Below are 17777 nucleotides of genomic sequence, written 5' to 3' on the forward strand. Positions count from 1 at the left end.
GTGGGCTACAGTCCATGGGGTCTCAAGGAGTCAGGCACGACTAAGCGATTGACATACACACTGCTTCTCTCCAACCTCCCATCGCTCTCCCATCACTGCTTCATCTCTCCATGGTACCTGGGCTCTCCTGCTCCAGGCTGGGCCCTGCCTACCCACCCACCCACAGTGGCAGCTGTAACTGGGCCCTCCTTCTCCACCACAGTGTCAGCTCCATCACCACGTACCCCAGAGGTCCTGCAGCTCCACTGTTAGGATAAGAATATGAAACACTCTGGCTCTGCCCTGCCCACCTCCCGGCTGCCACTCTCTTGCACGCTGTGTTCATTCTGAGGTACTCGCTGGGCCCCCGAAATGCCACCCTCCCAAACCCTCCCTTCTGCTGGGACCCTGTGCCCACTGCTGCCTCCTTCTCTTGGGTAACCCCGCCCCTCCTGCAGGTTTTGGCTGGAGGGCCACATCCAGGGGGCCTTCCCCAGCACTCCGCCTGGGTTTGCTGCCCCTCGGCTGGGGTCCTGCAGCCCCCATCCTTCGTATTATCACAGTCTGTTTACTCACTGGTCTTCCCCAGAGACAGCAAATAACTTGAAGGCAGAGCTGGTGTGTATTGGTGCTGAGAGCCTGGTGTCTACATGGCTGGGAGCAGGCCCCCAAATCGAGCTTGTGTGAATGATCAGTGGACAGGTGGGTGGGTGGTCGTAGGTGCCCAGGTGGGGACAGACAGCCGAGGATGGCAGCCAGTGGAGGCAGAGAGTTGCTCTTGCCAAACTGTAGCCACATGTCCCAGAAGCGGGCCTTCCCCCTGTGACCACTCTCACCTGGGACCTGAGTGCCAAGGCCTGAGCAGCTGTCTCTGGAGAAGGAAATAAACATTAATAAATTATTAAGTGCCTTCTGGATGCAGAGCAGGAAGCATGCCCCAGGAAACAAAGCAGGCCAGTGGAAGAGTATGGTCAGGTGTGACACACAGTCCTGGGTCTGCTTTTGCCTGCTGGGTGACCATGGACGAGTCCCTTCACCCTGTGAAATGGTGGGTTGCGATACCTTGTGAGCAGGGCCCAGGAGGAGCCAGGGAAGCAGTGGGCACGAATGGGATAAAGCTGTGCTTTTGTAGTGGAATAGTTAACTTTTGGGGGGTTCCCAAAGATGCCCTGGCCTGGAGTCAGAGCCAGGAGGGTGTCCCCAGCTCAGCCCTGAGGACCTTGCCAGACCTGCCCTCTAGCGCTCGCATGTGGCCCCCATTGATGGGAAGGTCTAGGAGCCCTCACTGCCCCAGACACCCAGCTGGTTCTCTTGAAGAACAAAATGGAGCACTGATGGGTGGGGCTGAGGGGGCTTCCCAGGGCGCCAGACGTTGTGGGTCCCCTTCCCAGTGCAAGGGAATTCCATCCCGGGAGAGAAGACAGGCAGATGGAAGGGGGGTTCCAGGCAGGGATGACTGGCATCCCAGACAGGAATCCTGGCTTTGCCTTGGACTAGCTGAGAAGCTCTGCGCAGCAGAAGCAGCACAGAAAGAGGGGTTTTGCTATGTGGTTTTTTTAAAAATTATTTGTTTTGGGGGAAAAGGTTGAAAGCAGAAGGAGAAGGGGACAGCAGACGATGAGATGGTTGGATGGCATCACCGACTCAATGGACGTGGTTTGAGCAAACTCTGGGAGATAGTGACGCACAGGGTAGCTGGGCGCACTGCAGTGGGTTGCAAAGAGTCGGACATGACTTAGAGGCTGAACAACAGCAACAGACATTCATTCATTCATTTCTGGCTGTGCTGAGTCTTCCTTGCTGCGCTGGCGTCTCCCCTAGTTGTGGTGAGTGGGGTTTTTCTCCGGTGGCGGTGCGCAGACTTCTCACTGCGGTGGCTTTTCTTGTTGGGGAGCGCGGGCTCTAGGTGAGCATGCGTCAGTAGTTGCAGTACATGGGCTCCCGAACTCGGGCTTAGTGGTCGTGGCTCATGGCCTTAGCTGCCTCGGCAGCATGTGGGATCTTCCTGGACCAGGGATCGAACCTGTGTCTCCTGCATTCGCAGGCAGATGCTTTACCACTGAGCCACCACGAAAGCCTGGGTTTTGCTGGTTTGTTGAATGACTGAATCAACCTTTGGGCAAATCATGTCACTTCTCTAAGCCTCAGTGGGAAATGGTTTTGCTGCTGTTTTGTCTGACAGATAATTCACATCACATAAAATCCACCATTTCAAAGCATGCGATCCACGGGTTTTTAGCAGAGTCGGAAGATCGGATGCTGCCATTCCAGTCATTGAATGTGATACCGAGGCAAGCGATCCATAGAGTGACTGGCTTGGCTGCTCAGGGACAGGGCTGTGCATCTTTGTTTATGATGCTTACGTGCTATTTCCTCAAAGCCGTCCAGCTTCTTAAAAGCAGTGGCTCGGCTCCCTGGAGAATGCAAGGGAAGTCAGTTAAGCACCCAAGCTGATACTTTCCCTAGAAGAGAATTCCACTGAGCTCTGAGCATCCTGGCAGCTGAGACAGAAGGGGAAACAGGATGGAGTAGAGAATCCCTGAGGTCTGACCACAAGAGGCTGATAAGTTCATCAGGAGAGATTTTTTTTTTCCTCTTCCTGTTAACAAACTCGGTTTTTGCAGGTATCTTGTATGAGGAAAGAAAAATGGGCAGGTGTCAAGCCCTCAGCCCTTGCCTGGTGCCTGCGCATCAGAGGCCCCTTTTGATGAAGTGAAATACTGACCAAGACCTCCAGAGGAAGCTGCCTACCCCGCATCACATAGTGTCAAACAGACAAGGACGAACGGCAAGGAAACTGCTTGGAGAAGGCCTTTCTGAGGGTCATATGCCAGGGAAGAAAGGGACTTGATGCTTCAGGGAACTCGAGGGACCTGGGGCAGGTAGGGCTTCGGTGCCCAACAGGAGGGTGGAGGCCTCCATGCCCTCGGCTGGTCAGGCCACCAGGCTGGGCACTGTTGCTCTGTGTTGCGGGGGATGGTCCTGGAAGTTCAGCAGCATCCTAGCCTCTACCCACGAGATGCCAATATCACCACTCCCCAGCCATGACAATCCAAGACACCTCCAGACATCGCTGAAGTCCCCTGGGGAGGCAAAATCACCCCTGGCTGATGAGGTGGACCACTGAGATGGAGGAACGCCAGACTTTCTGACCTTCCCCTGTGGTGTGGCCGCATTTGGAGATGCGGTGTGCTGGTACCCAAAACTGCCCTCCGTCCTTGATCCAACTCTTGCCCATCACCTGACGGAAGAAGGAGTCACACTCCTGTGAATTGGCATTGGCCACTTCCCAGCCACTCACCTGGCCCCATTGCCAGCTTTTAATCAACTTGTATGCATTTTGGAGGGACTACTTTATTACACTTTGTTCTGAGCTTTCAAAAAAAAACAAAGTGTAAAACAAGCGCTTCCCTGACACCTCAGTGGTAAAGAATCCGCCTGTCAATGCAGGAGACATGGGTTCGATCCCTGATCCGGGAAGATCCCACATGCCGCAGAGCAGCTGAGCCCTTGCCCTACAGCTACTGAGCCCATGCTCCAGAGCGCGTGCTCTGCAACCAGAGAGGCCGCTGCAGTGAGAAGCCCACACACGGCAAGTAGAGAGCAGCCCCCTCACCACAGCCGGAGAAAAGCCCAAAAGCCTGCACAGCAGCGAAGACTCAGCACAGCCCGAAGATAAATAAATAAATACAAAGTAAAACAAGTGGTCAGGATAAAAGCACTACCACTAGCAAGCAGGAACCTTCTTCTCACGAAGGTAGACATGACCAGTGTGACAAAGTGGACCAAAAACTGTCCGACTGTGGGAAGTCCCTGGCAGTCTGGTGGTTAGGACTTGGTGCATTCACTGCCTGGGGCCGAGGTTCAATCCCAGGTCAGCGGTGATCCCTCAAGCCATGTGGTGCAGCCAAAAAAGAGACTGTCTGATTGTGAAGGAAAATAATGATGTTAAAGAACACAGATGCGGTGGGTAGTGCCGAAGAAACACCGGAGGGCCTTTTTAAAAGATTGGACAGGTATTTGATGACACACGAAAGGCCCAGAAGAGGCAAAGCGTGCTTGGAAACCTGACCATACTTTCAGTTCTCTGCAAACAGAACTCTGCTCATCTGTGCTGCCTAGCTGGGACCTGTTGCCAGGGGCTGCCTACCTGCAGTGGGCAGGGTTGGGGGCATTGGAGAGGGAGTGAGCCGTGGGCTTTGGATCCCAGAAGCCTCTCGAGGGAGAGCAGCAGGGTGTCCCCCTTGTGGAGCCCTTGTCACTTCACAGGGGCGTGGACACCCTGCAGCCCTGGAGCCAGAACTCTGGAAGTGGGAGGATCTTAATGCATCCATCCGTTCAGCAAGCAATCAGTGAGGACACGCTGTGTGCCAGCCTCTGTGTTAGGCGTGGAACACACAGAGACGTAAGACAACCCAGGGAGCCCCTGAGGCTGTTTTGTGAGTGCTGTGAGAGCACCCAGGGCTGCTTATGAACTGTTAGTACAGGCTGTTTTTGCTGCAAGGGGGTGAGTGGGAGACGGAAACGTATCTCACACTTTTTCACCTGGTTCAGGTCCAGAAGAAGGGGTGCCACTTTCATTTAGTGTCAAGGTCCAGCGTGGGCCAGCAGTCCAGAGGAGGGATGGACAAGGGGCCTTGGAGCTTCCCTTGGGGGAAGGAACGGTGGGATAGAAGAAGCCTTCTCAGAAGAGGGGGCTACAGGACCTGATATGGACATGATAGCCTCCTTGCAGAGTCCTAGGTGCAGAGGGCACAGAGGGAAAGCTCCCGTGAGTGCAAAGGTCAGGGAGGCCCGAATAAGGAGAGACTGTCTCTATGGAGAGGGTGGCGGGGTTGTAGGAGTTGGGGGAGGGGTGAGGTGAGGCCAATGAGGCAGGAGGCTTGAGCCTGGAAAGGGTACCACCTGCCAGGTTTGGAGTCTGGGAGAGTGGGGAAGGGTCTACAGCCAGGGCGGGACTTGTCAACTCAAGATCCTTTGGGCCAGGGCATGGGTCGGGGTGGGGTGGGGAGAGGGGGATCTGGAAGCAAGCCAGCCTCCAGTTTGGCCTGCCCCCCTCCCACGGGCAGCCAGGCCTCCAGGGGCCTGGGGGCACCCTGCCTGTTGACCCTCTGCCCTCTCTGCCACCCACCAGCACCCTCCCCCTGGTCCAAGTTCCCACCTCCTGATTAGATTTGGGAAGGACTAATTAGATATAATTCATTATCCCCAGAAATGAGATCAGAAATCAGGAGCTCTCCTCAGAAGAAGGTGGCCTCGCCCCTCATCCATCATGCCTCTAAGTAACCAATTTAAAGCCAGGCGGACGCACGCGGCAGCGTTATTACCTTGTCATAAATAGTTAGGGGAAGGCCCCCCGAACCAGGCAGCTTTATAAATGGTTTTTATCACATTAGTTTGCAGTTATTTGTCATCCACTTTGCTTAAGATAAATGCTGAACAAATAATCAAATTATCAAGCCAAAACCTTGGAAAGTCATTTGCATTAATTTGCAGCAGGAAAGGCCAGGCATCCCAATCCAGAGAGCACCCCTGCCCCTCTCCAGCCTAGTTTGGAGAATAGGGAGCAGGCGCTTCCTGGCGGGAGTGGAAAGCCTCTACTGGGGCTGGAGAAACCTAGAAGTGTGTCGCCATGGACAGGGCGGCCCGACCTGGGGCTAGCAGGAGCCTTTCAGGGGGCCGAGGGGCTGTGCTTCCTGGGGCTGGAGCCAGGGTGTTAGGGCGGGTCTGTTGGGGCCTCCTCTCCCTTATACACGCAGAACTCACACAAATGTACACAGATATACACACAGATGAGTGCAAACACATGCTGTCTCTCTCTCACACACACACACACATGCTCCTCCCTCTCTGTTGCTGGGAGCTGGTTGGTGCCTTTTGTCTGGTCCCAGAAGGGCCTTGTCACAGGCCTGAATGGACCCCCTGCCCCCGCAGAGCATGACAGCTTCAGGCGACTCGTGCCCCAGGCCTGTCTGGTTCCTGTCCTGGCCACCAGTGCTGGGCAGGTGGTGAGGAGGGACCTGGGCCCGGACGGAACATGTCCAGGGGCGCCGACTGACCCCCTCCCAGCTGGGCCCGGAAGGCTCCCTCCAGCAGCAGCCCCTCAGTGACGAATGGTAATTTCACGCCACCCCCCAACCCCCGGAGGCCCTCCTGCGCCCCAGCTGGGCCGGGGACCGGCCAGGCCTGCAGGCGCCCACCCCTCCTCCCCGCCCAAGCAGGGCGGGCCCTGGCCCATCCAGCCTCCTCCACGTTCAGGTCAGTGCAGGGACCTGCTCAGTCATCTGGCTGCAGATACTGGCCTGACTTCAGAGATGGTCCAGTGGGCGGGTGTCTACACTGGCCGCAGAGGTCGTCTTATGTGGAGTGGTCTATACTGGCCTCAGAGGCTGTCCTCTCTGTGAATGTCTCCACTAACCTTAGAGGTTGTCTTGGTGTGGCCAAGGCAATATGAACTTTCTCTGGTTGGTGTATACCTTCTTGGAGCTGCCCAGGAAGGACTTTCTGAGGCCAGTATAATAATAACGCAATTAGCATGGACTCTGGAGCCACGTAGCCTGGGTCAAACCCAGCTTGACCGCTGTGAGGCTTTGGCAAGTTGCTTAACCTCTCTGTGGCTCAGTTTTCTCATCTACAGTAGCAGTGTTAGTCGCTCAGTCATGTCTGACTCTGCGACCCTGTGGACTGTAGCCCTCCAGGCTCCTCTGTCCATGGGACTCTCCAGGCAAGAATACTGGAGTGGGTTGCCATGCTCTTCTCCAGAGCATCTTCCCGACCCAGGGATTGAACCCAAGTCTCCTGCATTGCAGGCAGATTCTTTACTGTCTAAGCCATCAGGGAAGCCCTTGATTTCTTATCTATAATCAAGTCTATAATCAAGGTAGTAGCAAGACCCAGCTCCACAGGGCACTATGAGGGTTAACTGGGTTCGTAATTTGTAAAGCGCATGTACCAAAGTCTAGAACACAGTCAGCACCGTAGCAGGGCTTCAAGTCCTAGAGGTCACAGGGATCTCCTGGCTGTGTGAGCATTCAGGTGATCCATCTACCTGTCCCTTCCTTCCTTCATCTAACGCTCATCTTCTCTGAGCATCCCACGTGGGCCGGGGCTGCAACTGTAACCAAGCCAGCCAGCTGTGGTCAGTGCCCGCTGTGGTTCTCAGGTTGGGATAGGGACACAAGCAATGAAACAGGCAGTATCAGGGCCTTCAGTGTGTGTCATCACAGGGGACGCCCAGGCAGGTGCTGTGGGGTCAAAGCAGGAATGCTGAACCAGTCAAGGGACCCCACCGACGTCCCTGAAAACCCAGGATCTAAGGTCTAGCCTCCGAAGGAGATAGCCCCGGGAATCAACAGTGAAAAACTTCTCCATGCAGGACAATCTCTGAGGCCAGTATAGACACCCTGACCCAAAGTGGCTTCTGCAACCAGTGTGGAAACCCCACCCAAAGTGAGTTCTGAGGCCAGTGTGGACACCCCAAGCAGGGTGACCTCTGGGGGTGTGGACACTCCAAGCAGGGTGACCTTTGCAGTTCCGTTGGCTTCTTGCTAGGAGCTCTTGCAGCATCAGGGCAGGTTCTGAGCAAGGTAGCCCAGGGATGCGGCAGTCGGTCATCTCCTTGGCAGCGGCTCCAGCCGGTGGGCAGAGGGCTGGCAGGTGGGAGGCGCTGAAGCTGAGCCGTAGCACATGGTTGCTGTCTGTTTACTGGGCAACGGAGCAGGTTTAATGGGCCAGCCTGCAGGCTATGGAGAGGCAGCCCTGGAACGCCCATCCCTCCGCCCCGCCTGCCCCAACTCAGCTGGGCCGCCAGAGCCTGGGGCTCTGTTGGGGTCCCTGCCCACTCCTCCCCGCCCACCAGCCTGCGGTGGGGCTGTGGCCCGGCCCTGAGTAGGTACCTGAAAAAGCCAGGCCCCGGTAAGAGGGGCTGGCCTATCCCTCCTAGTGTCCTAGGAGGGGTCCTGCAAGGTGTGGCCATCCCAGCCGGGAGGACACCTGGCCAGGTGTGACCTTTGCCCTCACCCAGGCAGGCCTGCAGCGCCCCCCAGCCCGGTGGCCCCGCAGACCCCAGCCGCCTCAATCACTCATCTCCCCACCCTCCGAACAGCTGGTGCTTCCAGGGAAATTACCTAATGAATCAACAATGCGGGGATTGTGGAGGCAGAAGGGCTGGAAACAGGCCTCTCCCCACACTAGGCCCACTGGGCGTGGAGGGTACCTGTGGGCTTCCTGCACCCCTCCCCCCACTCCCCCCAGCACCTTGTGGGTTAAAGAAGTCTGGAGTCAGGCAGACCTGGGTACCACCGCCAGTCTGTCACTTGCCTGCTGTATGGCCTTACGGGAGTCACTTTATCTCTCTCAGTTTGTGTTTTGGTGAATGGCGTTCATTTAGTATCTTGTGTTGGGAGACTGTGATGGTTGAGAGATATGGCTTAGCGGGGGCCTGGCATGAGTGACTGCTCAGGGCATGGGAGCCTAATAATAATAATAATTACTCTACCTGGGTTGGGAAGATCTCTGGAAGAGGAAATGGCAACCCATTCCAGTATCCTTGCCCATGGACAGAGGAGCCTGGAGGGCTACAGTCCATGGGGGTCACAAAGACACAACTGAGCTGCTAAACAGCAACATACCTGCCCAGGAAATGTGCATTTATTTATAGTTACCAGTGACCTCACCAGAGAATTCCCTTCAGCCTCACTTTCCCCAGCTGCAAAATGGGGCCAGGAGCCTCTTGGCTTGAGCATCGTGGCAGGGACTAAAATGTCCCAGCCTGCACATGGAGTCTGGCCTGGTTCCTGTCCCTGGAGACCTCCTGGCTCCCAGTCTGGGAGCACGGGGCTGGGAATTCTGCAGAACCAGTTCCCTGGTCTTGCTGCCGTGCGACTCCCACGCCCTGCCCTCAGGGGGAAGGATGCCTGCTCCCAGGGTGGGCACCACGGGGGCCTGGGGAGGTACTGCGGAAGTGTGTGGGGCTGGGCTGGGAGCCGGGGGGCGGCCTGTTAGAGCAGGCCCTGCGCTGGGCACAGAGGGCCCATTGTTGCTAGGCCCAGCCAGGCCAGGCCCTCGAGAGTTTCGAGAAGTGTCTAGACGGGGGCAGCCCCAGGTCCTGGCCTGGCCTGCCTCTGGGCGGGGCTGTGTCACAGGGGACATGCAGCGAGGCTGGCATCCTCAGCTCAGAGACACGGATGGAGGAGGCTGGGGTGCGGGCAGGGCTGCCCCATGGGAAGAACAAACAGGCGCAGTTCACACACTGCTGGCAAAGAGGACGGTGCTGGCTGTGGTGACCCACTTGGGACCTGAAGAAGATTCCTGGACCTGGGAGTCAGAAAGCCCTGGTTCCTAGTCCTGGCTTTGCGGCTGTGTGACCTGGGGCCGGTGAATGCCCCTCTCTGAGACGCAGTGACTCAAGGGAACAACCTAAGGTTTTACAGCTCTGAAGTCAGAGAGACCTGGGTTCGAATCCCAGCTTTGTCACTTCCCACAGCTGTGTGCCTTTGGTAAGGGAGCTTTGTGAGCCTCAGTTTCCTCATCTGTCCAGTGGGGATAATTTTTTCCTCATTCCTAGAATGGGCTGAAACACATGAGATGTGAGAAGGGTGCCTGGCAGATAATGAGCATGGAGTAAACGGCAACGACTGCAGTGTTGCTACCCTCGTCACCCCGGTTTGTTTTGGAGGAAGGCAGGCCTGCAGATCACTTGCCAGGCAGTGCCTGGCTCAGAGCCAGGCCTCACCGTTGAGAGAGCCTTCTCTGAGACCACGTGCTAGGGCCCTGATCCTCGCCTTGGCCTCGGTTGTCCTGCCTATAAAATGGGCTCATCCCTGACCAGGCCACCCACATCGCAGGGGCAGCGGGCCAGGCCATCTGTGGGGAATTCCCTTCCCAGCCTCTCCGCCTCCCAGCGTGGGCCTATTTTTAGCCTGGTGGGTAGAAGTTGCTGCTCTTATCTCTCCTGGTATTTTTGGCACGTCCTGACCAACGGGGCTCCTCCACCCACCTGTGCCAGCAGCGCCCGCAGAACCTGGTCTGAATCCTGTGCCAGGGTCTTGCCTCCCACCCAGCCCAGGAGACACCAGGTGGAAGAGACACCTGTCCAGCCACCTCTCATTGGCCTCCAGCGGCCTCCAGGCCACCCACAGCTGGCCCCAGGTCTGCGGCTGTGGGGGTCTTCCAGCGCCAGGCTCCCCTCCCCCCAACGCTCTGTGTGGTTTCCACGGCAATGAACACAAATCCCCTAGCCCTGCACAGAGGAGCCTTGTTTGTTTTGCCCGCATAACTCTGGAGACCATGTCACAGGCCCCAGCCCCCCCAAGTCCCCCACTCAGCCTAGCACGCTCCCGGACCCAATCAGACGGACCAGCTCGGAGTGGGGGATAGCACATTCTTCCTCCTGTGGATCGGGAGCTGGGCTGCATCACTTCCCAGTCCCTTCCCCACTTGGAGGCTCAGTTCCCTCGTCTGTAGAATGGGGATGTGTCACAAGAGAGAACATGTGACATGGCCTGTGGTGTTAGCTGCTCAGTCGTGTCCAACTCTCTGTGACCCCATGGACTGTATCCCGCCAGACTTCTCTGTCCATGGAATTTTCCAGGCAAGACTAGTAGAATGGGTTGCCATTCCCTTCTCCAGGAGATCTATACTAGGTGCTTAATAAATGCACAAGTTGTCCAGAATCGTTCTGGTTCTTGACCAAAGTAATTTGGCTCTCTGAGCCTCAATTTCTCCACCTGTGCAATGGGGATAAAGATCTCTATCTTATTAGAGGGGGTGAAGCATAAAATAAAATGTTGCCTCTTCAGTGCTTAGCGTGGTGCTTGTCACCGAGCAAGGGCCCACTCTGTGAGGATGCTTTCTGGCAGCCATTGTTGCTCCTATGCCATTATTGTTATCATCCCCAGGTTGGGGGCAGGGCAGGGGGTGTTCCCACCAGGCCCTTCGGCCTCTGGCTTCTTCCAGCTCAGGGGCTGCCTGAGCCCAGCCCACCTACCCACCTACTCACATCCACCACCACCGCCTGCCCCCCCCAACCCCCGTCGCCCCTCCCCCCTAACCTGATGGGGGAGGGGCAGCACAGCCTGGCACAGCCCATTGTTCAGTGTCCCCCTCAACCTGGGGCGGGGCGGGGGGGGGGTTGGCGGGGGGGGGGGGGTTGGCGGGGGCGGGGCTGCCAGCTGTGTGGTGACATTCCGCAGCCCTCCTAACCACTGCTCCTGACTCTGGTGGCTAAATTGAGTCTTGGTTTCCTTAAAATGTCTATTTATTGCTTTAATGCAGTATTGAGTATTTACTGAGTGTTGGCAAAAAAGAGGCTCACCCAGCTTGGGGCGGTGCAGCAGCCAGCAGTGGGGCTGCTCCAGGAGGGCTGTCTGGAGAAGGGAGGTGGCCCCTCTTTTCCAGGGAAACAAAGGCCCCTTCGGTGCACCCCCACCCCCACCCCCCGTGCTGGGCTGCAGGGGCGGGGTCGCCAAATCTCTGATCCCCACCACCCCCTCCCCAGGTGGTGTGTGTTCAGCAGGAGTGGGCCTACCCGACACCCCCCACCACCCATCAGCAGCGTGGAGAATCGCTGGCCTTTGAACAGATCAGGCACCAGCTGCCCCCTACCCGCCCCTGGGCAGCCCGCCTCCTCTTGGGGCCAGCTCATGCCAGCCTGGGGCATCTCAGCTGTGTGCCCGCACAGAGACCCCCACATGCCCAATGAGAGGGACGTGGGCCCTCCCTGAGGGCAGCACCATTGTCTCCAGGGTTAATGCAAGCGTTGACCAAAACCCAGAGGGAGCCGTGCATTGAGAGGCGGCAGTGTGCTGGTGAAACAGAGATGGGAGGAGAGGCAGTGTTTGCATCCGAGCTCACAAACCCTCCTGACAACCTGTGAGGTAGCTACTAGAGTTGTCCTATTTTACAGATGGATAAACTGAGGTTTGCGAGACTAGATCTGAACCCATGTCAGGCTGCTCGGCTCCCCACCTCCCAGGGACCCAGGGTGTTATGACAGCCCACAGGAGGATGCCAGGGACATGGGTGGGCTCCCTAGAGGAAGTGCCCATTAAATAGTCCTGAAGGACAGAAAGCATTCAACTGACAGTCCTGGAGGGGCCCCGGGCAGGCCAAGAGGAGAAATGTGGGGAACACAGGCGGGAGTGAGGTGGACTGGCGGGGATTTCAGAGCATGGAGTAGCTGTGAGAGTGAAGCCGATCAAGTGAGTGGGGCCAGAGCAGGGAGAGCTTGCCTTTGTGCGGCTGGAGCCTCAGATCCGCTTCGAGAAAGAGAGGAGAGGGAGAGAGAGGGCAGAAGGCTGAGGGCAAAGGAAGAAAGGACAAAAGGACAACTGGAAGTGGGAAAGAGAAGTCGCTGAAGTGGCCGCGATCATGAGGACCTTAGCTCAGGTGTCTGGCCTTTTCTCTGAGCTGGCGCCACTCTGGGTGCTTCATGCATTAAAAACAAGAGCAGCGACTTTCCTGGTGGTGCAGTGGCTAGGACTCTGCAGGCGGTAGGCCTGGCTTTGATCTCTTGTCGGGGAACTAGATCCCACATGCTGCAACAAAAAATCGAGCATGCCACGACTAAGACCCAATGCAGCCAAATGAATAAATAAATATTAAAAAGAAAAACATGGACGGAGAGCTTGGGCTGGCCAAGGAGGATGTCAGCAGCACACTCAAGCTGCGGGCTTCTGAGCATCATGACACCCTTTGACTTTCATTCCCAAAGAGCCAAGAGGAGGCAGAGAGGGCCAGGAGGCCAGTGTAAGGCCCGGCAGGGAGGGTATATGGGGACAAGGGCCCCCAGCGGTGCCACAGGGCCAGAATAGGAAGAGGAGTGGACCAAGGGCCTGTGGTTCTGGACCTCAGCCCTGGGAACCCAGTAGTCACCTTCAGGAGAGCTGGTCAGATGAACTGAGCTTTGGGGGAAAGACAAATGGAGTTGGGGCATTTCTTTTTCTTTTTTATATTATAAAAGTTTGTCTTGCTTGATCAATAAATCCCAGCCAAGCAGAGGTAAGCCAAGCAAAGTGGGATGGTCCTCACCCCTTCCCCTCCTTCTCAGAGGAGGTCAGTGACCAATGGGAAACATGCCAGACCTTTCCTACATGTGAGTGAGCATGTCCTGTGCACATGTGGCTGGCTTTCCTTTTTACGGGATCCATATTTTCTCTGCCCTGCTCCGCACTTTGGCGGCTCCACTCGGCAACCCGCTGAGGACATCTGCCCATGTCGGTGCGTGTGGATTTACCCCGTCTTTGTAACCACGACTTAACAGTCCAGGGAATGGGCGTGCTTTGATTTATTAACCCATTTCCCCCCCGACAGCCCCTTGGGCTGCAGCCAGTGCTTTGCTGTCACACACGCAATACATCAGCAAACATCCTGGCTCATAGATCTCTGTGCACATGTGCCACGTGACGGGCACCGGGGTGTAAACACATTGGGCAGTGCTGCCCTGGGGCTCCTACTTGGAGCAGCCCAGGAAGCAGGTGGATGAAGCGGTCTGGAGCCCAGGGGAGGAGGAGGGGGGCCTGAAGGAGGGGTCAGTGCTACAGAACTGGAGGGGGTGGCTTGAGGGTATTTGGCATCAGTGACGATCGAAGTCAGAAAGGGACAGAGCCCCGGGGCTCCTGGCGTTAGAAAGCAGGTGGAGAACCAGAAACCTGCAGATGTGGGGGTGGGGTGGGGGTGGGGACCAAGACCATGCACCATCATGCTGCTGCTGCTGCTGCTGCTAAGTCGCTTCAGTCATGTCTGACTCTGTGCGACCCCGTAGACGGCAGCCCAGAGAGTTGCATAGTTACCAGGAAAAAGGGATGGCTAAGCGTAAAAGGCAGAGGAGGATGTCAAGCTCCTTGCATAGTCCTGGCACATAGAAGCTGCTCATGAAACACTGGCTGGTTAAAGGAATGAATGAATGAGTGAGGCCCTTAAGTCTAGAAGGTGTCGTGTGTTTTTATCTGAGTGGTAGTTTGGCACAAGTGGAGAAAGCTGAAACCAGGCTATGTGGGGAAAGATGCACTCACTGGGTGTGGACAGTCTCCTTGGAGCCTGGCTGGCCAAGGATGGGGAGAGGTGGGCAGGTTGAGGAGGTGGCTGAGTGTCCTGGCAGGTTAGGATGGGGAGGGAGAGGAAGAGATGCTGAGGAAGTTTGGGGCTCGGGGACAGGGCTCTTCTTGGGGCCAGGGACCCATAGGAACCTCAGTATTAGGGGTGCTTGGGTCTTGGGCCGGGTGTGGTAGACCCTTCCTGAGCACTGTGCTGGATTCTCAGCACTCACACTCTGCTTATATCTTCACCAGAACCCTGCAAAGGCAGGTTACAACCTCCCATTCTACAGAGGAGGAGACTGAGTCTCTGGAGGTGAAGTCATGAACCCAGGGTCACAAAGCTAAGATGAACCCACAGACTCTGAAGAAGCCCCCACCTCTGTTCCCCCAACTCTCTGGGCCCTGGCCCTCCTGGAGTGATGCTTAGCAAGGAGTGATGCTCCAGTGGGGAGCAAGGAGCCCTTGGGGGGCCAGTCCCTGTACCCACAGAGCGAGTTTGCATTTTTTCTCCCTTTCGTAAACCACCATGGATGCTTTGTTGGATAAAAAACCGAGATGTAGTTGGTCTTGTTTGCCATTTAGAAATGGAGTCAGAGATGGTGACAGGCCTGGGGTCCAGTCCAGCCAAGGGGCTCTCTAGACACCTCAAGCACTGGGCAGCCCTGGCCCCGCAGGCTGAGGGCAGGGATGGGGAGGAAGAGCATGGCCCACACAGCAGAGAAGATGGAAGCAGACGGGCAGGAGTGAAAGGTGGAGAGATGACCGCGTGTGCAAGGAGCGACAGAAAAGCACAGCAGAGTCCCTGTGAGGTCTGGGACCTCCTGTGCCTGAGATGGGGCTGGGCCAAGGGGCGACGGATGGAGGGCAGGGAGGCCTAAACAGTGCTGGACCGAGAGGGCAGAAATGGGGATGAGGGCAGAAATTGCAAGGGTGTGAGGATGGGGGAGGTTGGAACCCTGCGCAGAGAGGAGGCAGTCAGCAAGCTGGGGCGCTGGACCCACCACCAGCCTGGCCTGTGGGCCGGCCACGCCCCTCTCTGTCGGGACCCCGTCCCACCCAGCATTAACCCTGTAGCCGCTTTCAGGAGAGCCGAAGCTTCCTAGACATTTTCTCCTGAACAAGAGCTTCACTTGGGCCTACAGTGTGTATCTATGTGTGTGTGCGTATGTGTGTATACCAGTATGTCTAGGTGTGTCGCTGGGCACCTGTGTGGGCCAGTGTGGCTGTTTCATGTGTCTGTTCGTGTCCTTGCTTGTCCAGCATCCCTTGTATTCTTGTGTGTTGGTGTGTGCCTGGGTTTTTGTGTCTCTGTGTGTGTCTGTGCGTACTCTGTGTCTTCAGATGCCTGTGCATGCCTTTGTATGTTCATGCAGGGTTCCCTGCGCAAGTAGATAGCATTGCAGTCACCTTAGGTGTGACTATGTGTCCGCATGGGTGTATCTGTAGGTATGTATGTGGGTCATGAGTGTGTCTCTCTCTGTGTGTGTCTGTGTACTTGTGAAGCCATGTGGCGCTGGAGCTGGGGCTCACCTATATGTAGGGCAGGGCAGAAAGGGAGCCCAGAGTCCCTTGGAAACTGCGTAGCCCACTTTCCTGCCCCCAGAATGACCGCCCCCAACCTCCCCAGGGCCTCCTGGACGTTGGCAGAGGTGAGGGAGGCCAGTGCGGGGGAGGGTGCCAGCAGAGGAGGCTGAGGGCCAGGCTCCGGGGCACGAGACTGCTGGTGCCAGCACACGGGACCCGCCCGACTGACCGGGACCCCAGCCTGCGGCTCTGCCCGGCACTGGCCACTGGGAGGCCTCTCAGATCTGAATTCCCAAGAGCACCTCTGGCTTGTGCCTCAGCCTCCCGGAACGGAGGCCAGCAGAACTGGCCCTCGATCTGATGACAGCCTGCTAAGGACAGGCTCCTGGAACAGCCCCTACCGCCTCCCGCAGCTAGACACGCCTACACGATGTCTCCCCCCGGTGGGAATGTACGTGCATCTGCGTCTGTACACAAGAATGGAATGTGTGAACATGCTCAGAGACCAGCCTGTAGATGTAGTGGTGTGCAGGCCCGAAAGGAGGCACGGATTAGTGTGCATATGAATTTGTGTGGACAGTATGTGTGTCCACAGGGGTGCAGACACTCATGTGTATGTGTGAAGTCGTGTGTGAAGGGCAGAGTGGGGCGGATACAGATGTTCCTGTGGCTGTGAGTGGCTGTGTGTGCATGTGTACGGATATGTGCCCATGTGGTCCATGTTGTCAGGCTCAGGGAGGTGGATATGGCGGGGCGCTGTGGACTATTGGTATATGCAACCCAGGCATGTGCACAAGCGTGTGTACAGGAAGGGGTGTCTGTGTGGAGTCCTGTGTTCCGTGGTGGAAGCTGAGCTCACAGGAGACTTGTATGCACTTAGACCTCTTCTCCCTTACCAAGTTCACTGCTGCCACAGTGGTTGTCTGGTGGGGAGTGCAGGACAGACAGACACATAACCAAGGGGGCGTCCCAGTGGCAGAGTTGGGGGTGAGGGAGGCTCAGGCTGAGGACACCTCCCCAACACTCCCAGAGCCGGACATCCTGGGCCCATGTCTCCGCCCAGCTCACCCTCGAATTGGCAGGATGCAGCCCCACCCTGGTAAACCCAGCCCTGCTCCACCACCGCCGCCAAGCCATGAGCTGGGGGAGGGGGCCACGCGCGGAAATCTACCATAAATTTCTCGAGATGCTTTAATTTTTTAAAAGCCCCACGTAGATGCTTTGCATTGCGAAAACCCACAAATATTGGCTAAATGAGGTGCGCCAGCAGAAGGCCTGGCCAGGCCCGCCGCCCTCCCCTCCCAGCAGCTGGGCTGGGGCTCAGCTGGGGCCCCTGGCCAGGCCAGTGGGGCCGAGGGGCCCATCTTTGTTCCGAGCAGGGCTCAGACCGCAGAGTGGCTGGGTAAATAGTCGCCGCAGTAATCGCAGGCTGATTCCAACTAATTAAATCCTGCGCCAAGAGCCCACTCCAGTCAGTATCCCGAGAGGCCACGAAAACACAGACACCCCAGACGGGGCTTTGCTCCAGGTCGGGTCTGCTCCTCTAATCCCGTATCTTTTGAAAGATAGGCGCGTCCCGGGATGAGGGGTCAGCGGGCCTGCCCTGCGCTGAGCGGTGGAATTTTTCAATAACCAGCAGCTGGGTCACCAGGCACACAAAGGCAGTGTAATATCCTGTGGGCTTACGCAAGGAGAGAGCTCAGGCCGCTCAGCGCCAGCTCCCTCCAGGCCCGGGGCAGTGGCCCCCCACAGCTGAAGCCCCCAACGGGCCAGGCCTCCACTGCCTTCCCACCAGAAGGGCAGCGAGAGCCTCGGTCGCAGCCTCTGCTGCCCCCGCCTTCCAAACCCGGGCTTCCAAGAAAATTCATCTTCCTTATTAAAAACCAGCTTTGATGCTCTCAGGCCCCAGCTGTAGGCTGCAAGGGGACCTGCCCGGGGCAGGGCTGTGGGGACCAGGCCCCTTGCAAGAGGGCAGCGGATGCTCCTGGCCTTGGGGGGATGCCACGCTAAGCAGGGCAAAGGTCTCCAGCTCTGGAGTCAGAGGGGTGGCGGTTCAAATCTCAGGGGTGCCTGTCGGCCTGAGGGGGGCCTGGCTCGTCCGTGCGCCGGCTGGTGACCTTGAGCGAGCTGGCCCCTGGTCCCCTCTGTGAGTGCTGGCCAGGGCCCAGTGGATCTCTGTTGCCTCCCCCAGCCTCAGTCTCTTCCACCGTATAATGGGGATCAGGGCCCTTCCTTCCC

General features: G+C 57.1%; 1 protein-coding gene and 1 non-coding gene across 2 annotated transcripts in view; one reads left to right on the plus strand and one right to left on the minus strand.

Annotated features, from left to right (window-relative positions):
- LMX1B (LIM homeobox transcription factor 1 beta) overlaps positions 1–17777 on the plus strand; it is an 82899-nt gene that overhangs the window by 41453 nt on the left and 23669 nt on the right. The window lies entirely within an intron of this gene.
- On the minus strand, positions 1981–2053 carry TRNAR-GCG (transfer RNA arginine (anticodon GCG)). The gene has a single exon. It is a non-coding gene; the product is annotated as a tRNA-Arg (tRNA).

Source organism: Budorcas taxicolor, chromosome 11, assembly GCF_023091745.1.
Source record: "Budorcas taxicolor isolate Tak-1 chromosome 11, Takin1.1, whole genome shotgun sequence".
Taxonomy (NCBI): Eukaryota; Metazoa; Chordata; class Mammalia; order Artiodactyla; family Bovidae; genus Budorcas; species Budorcas taxicolor.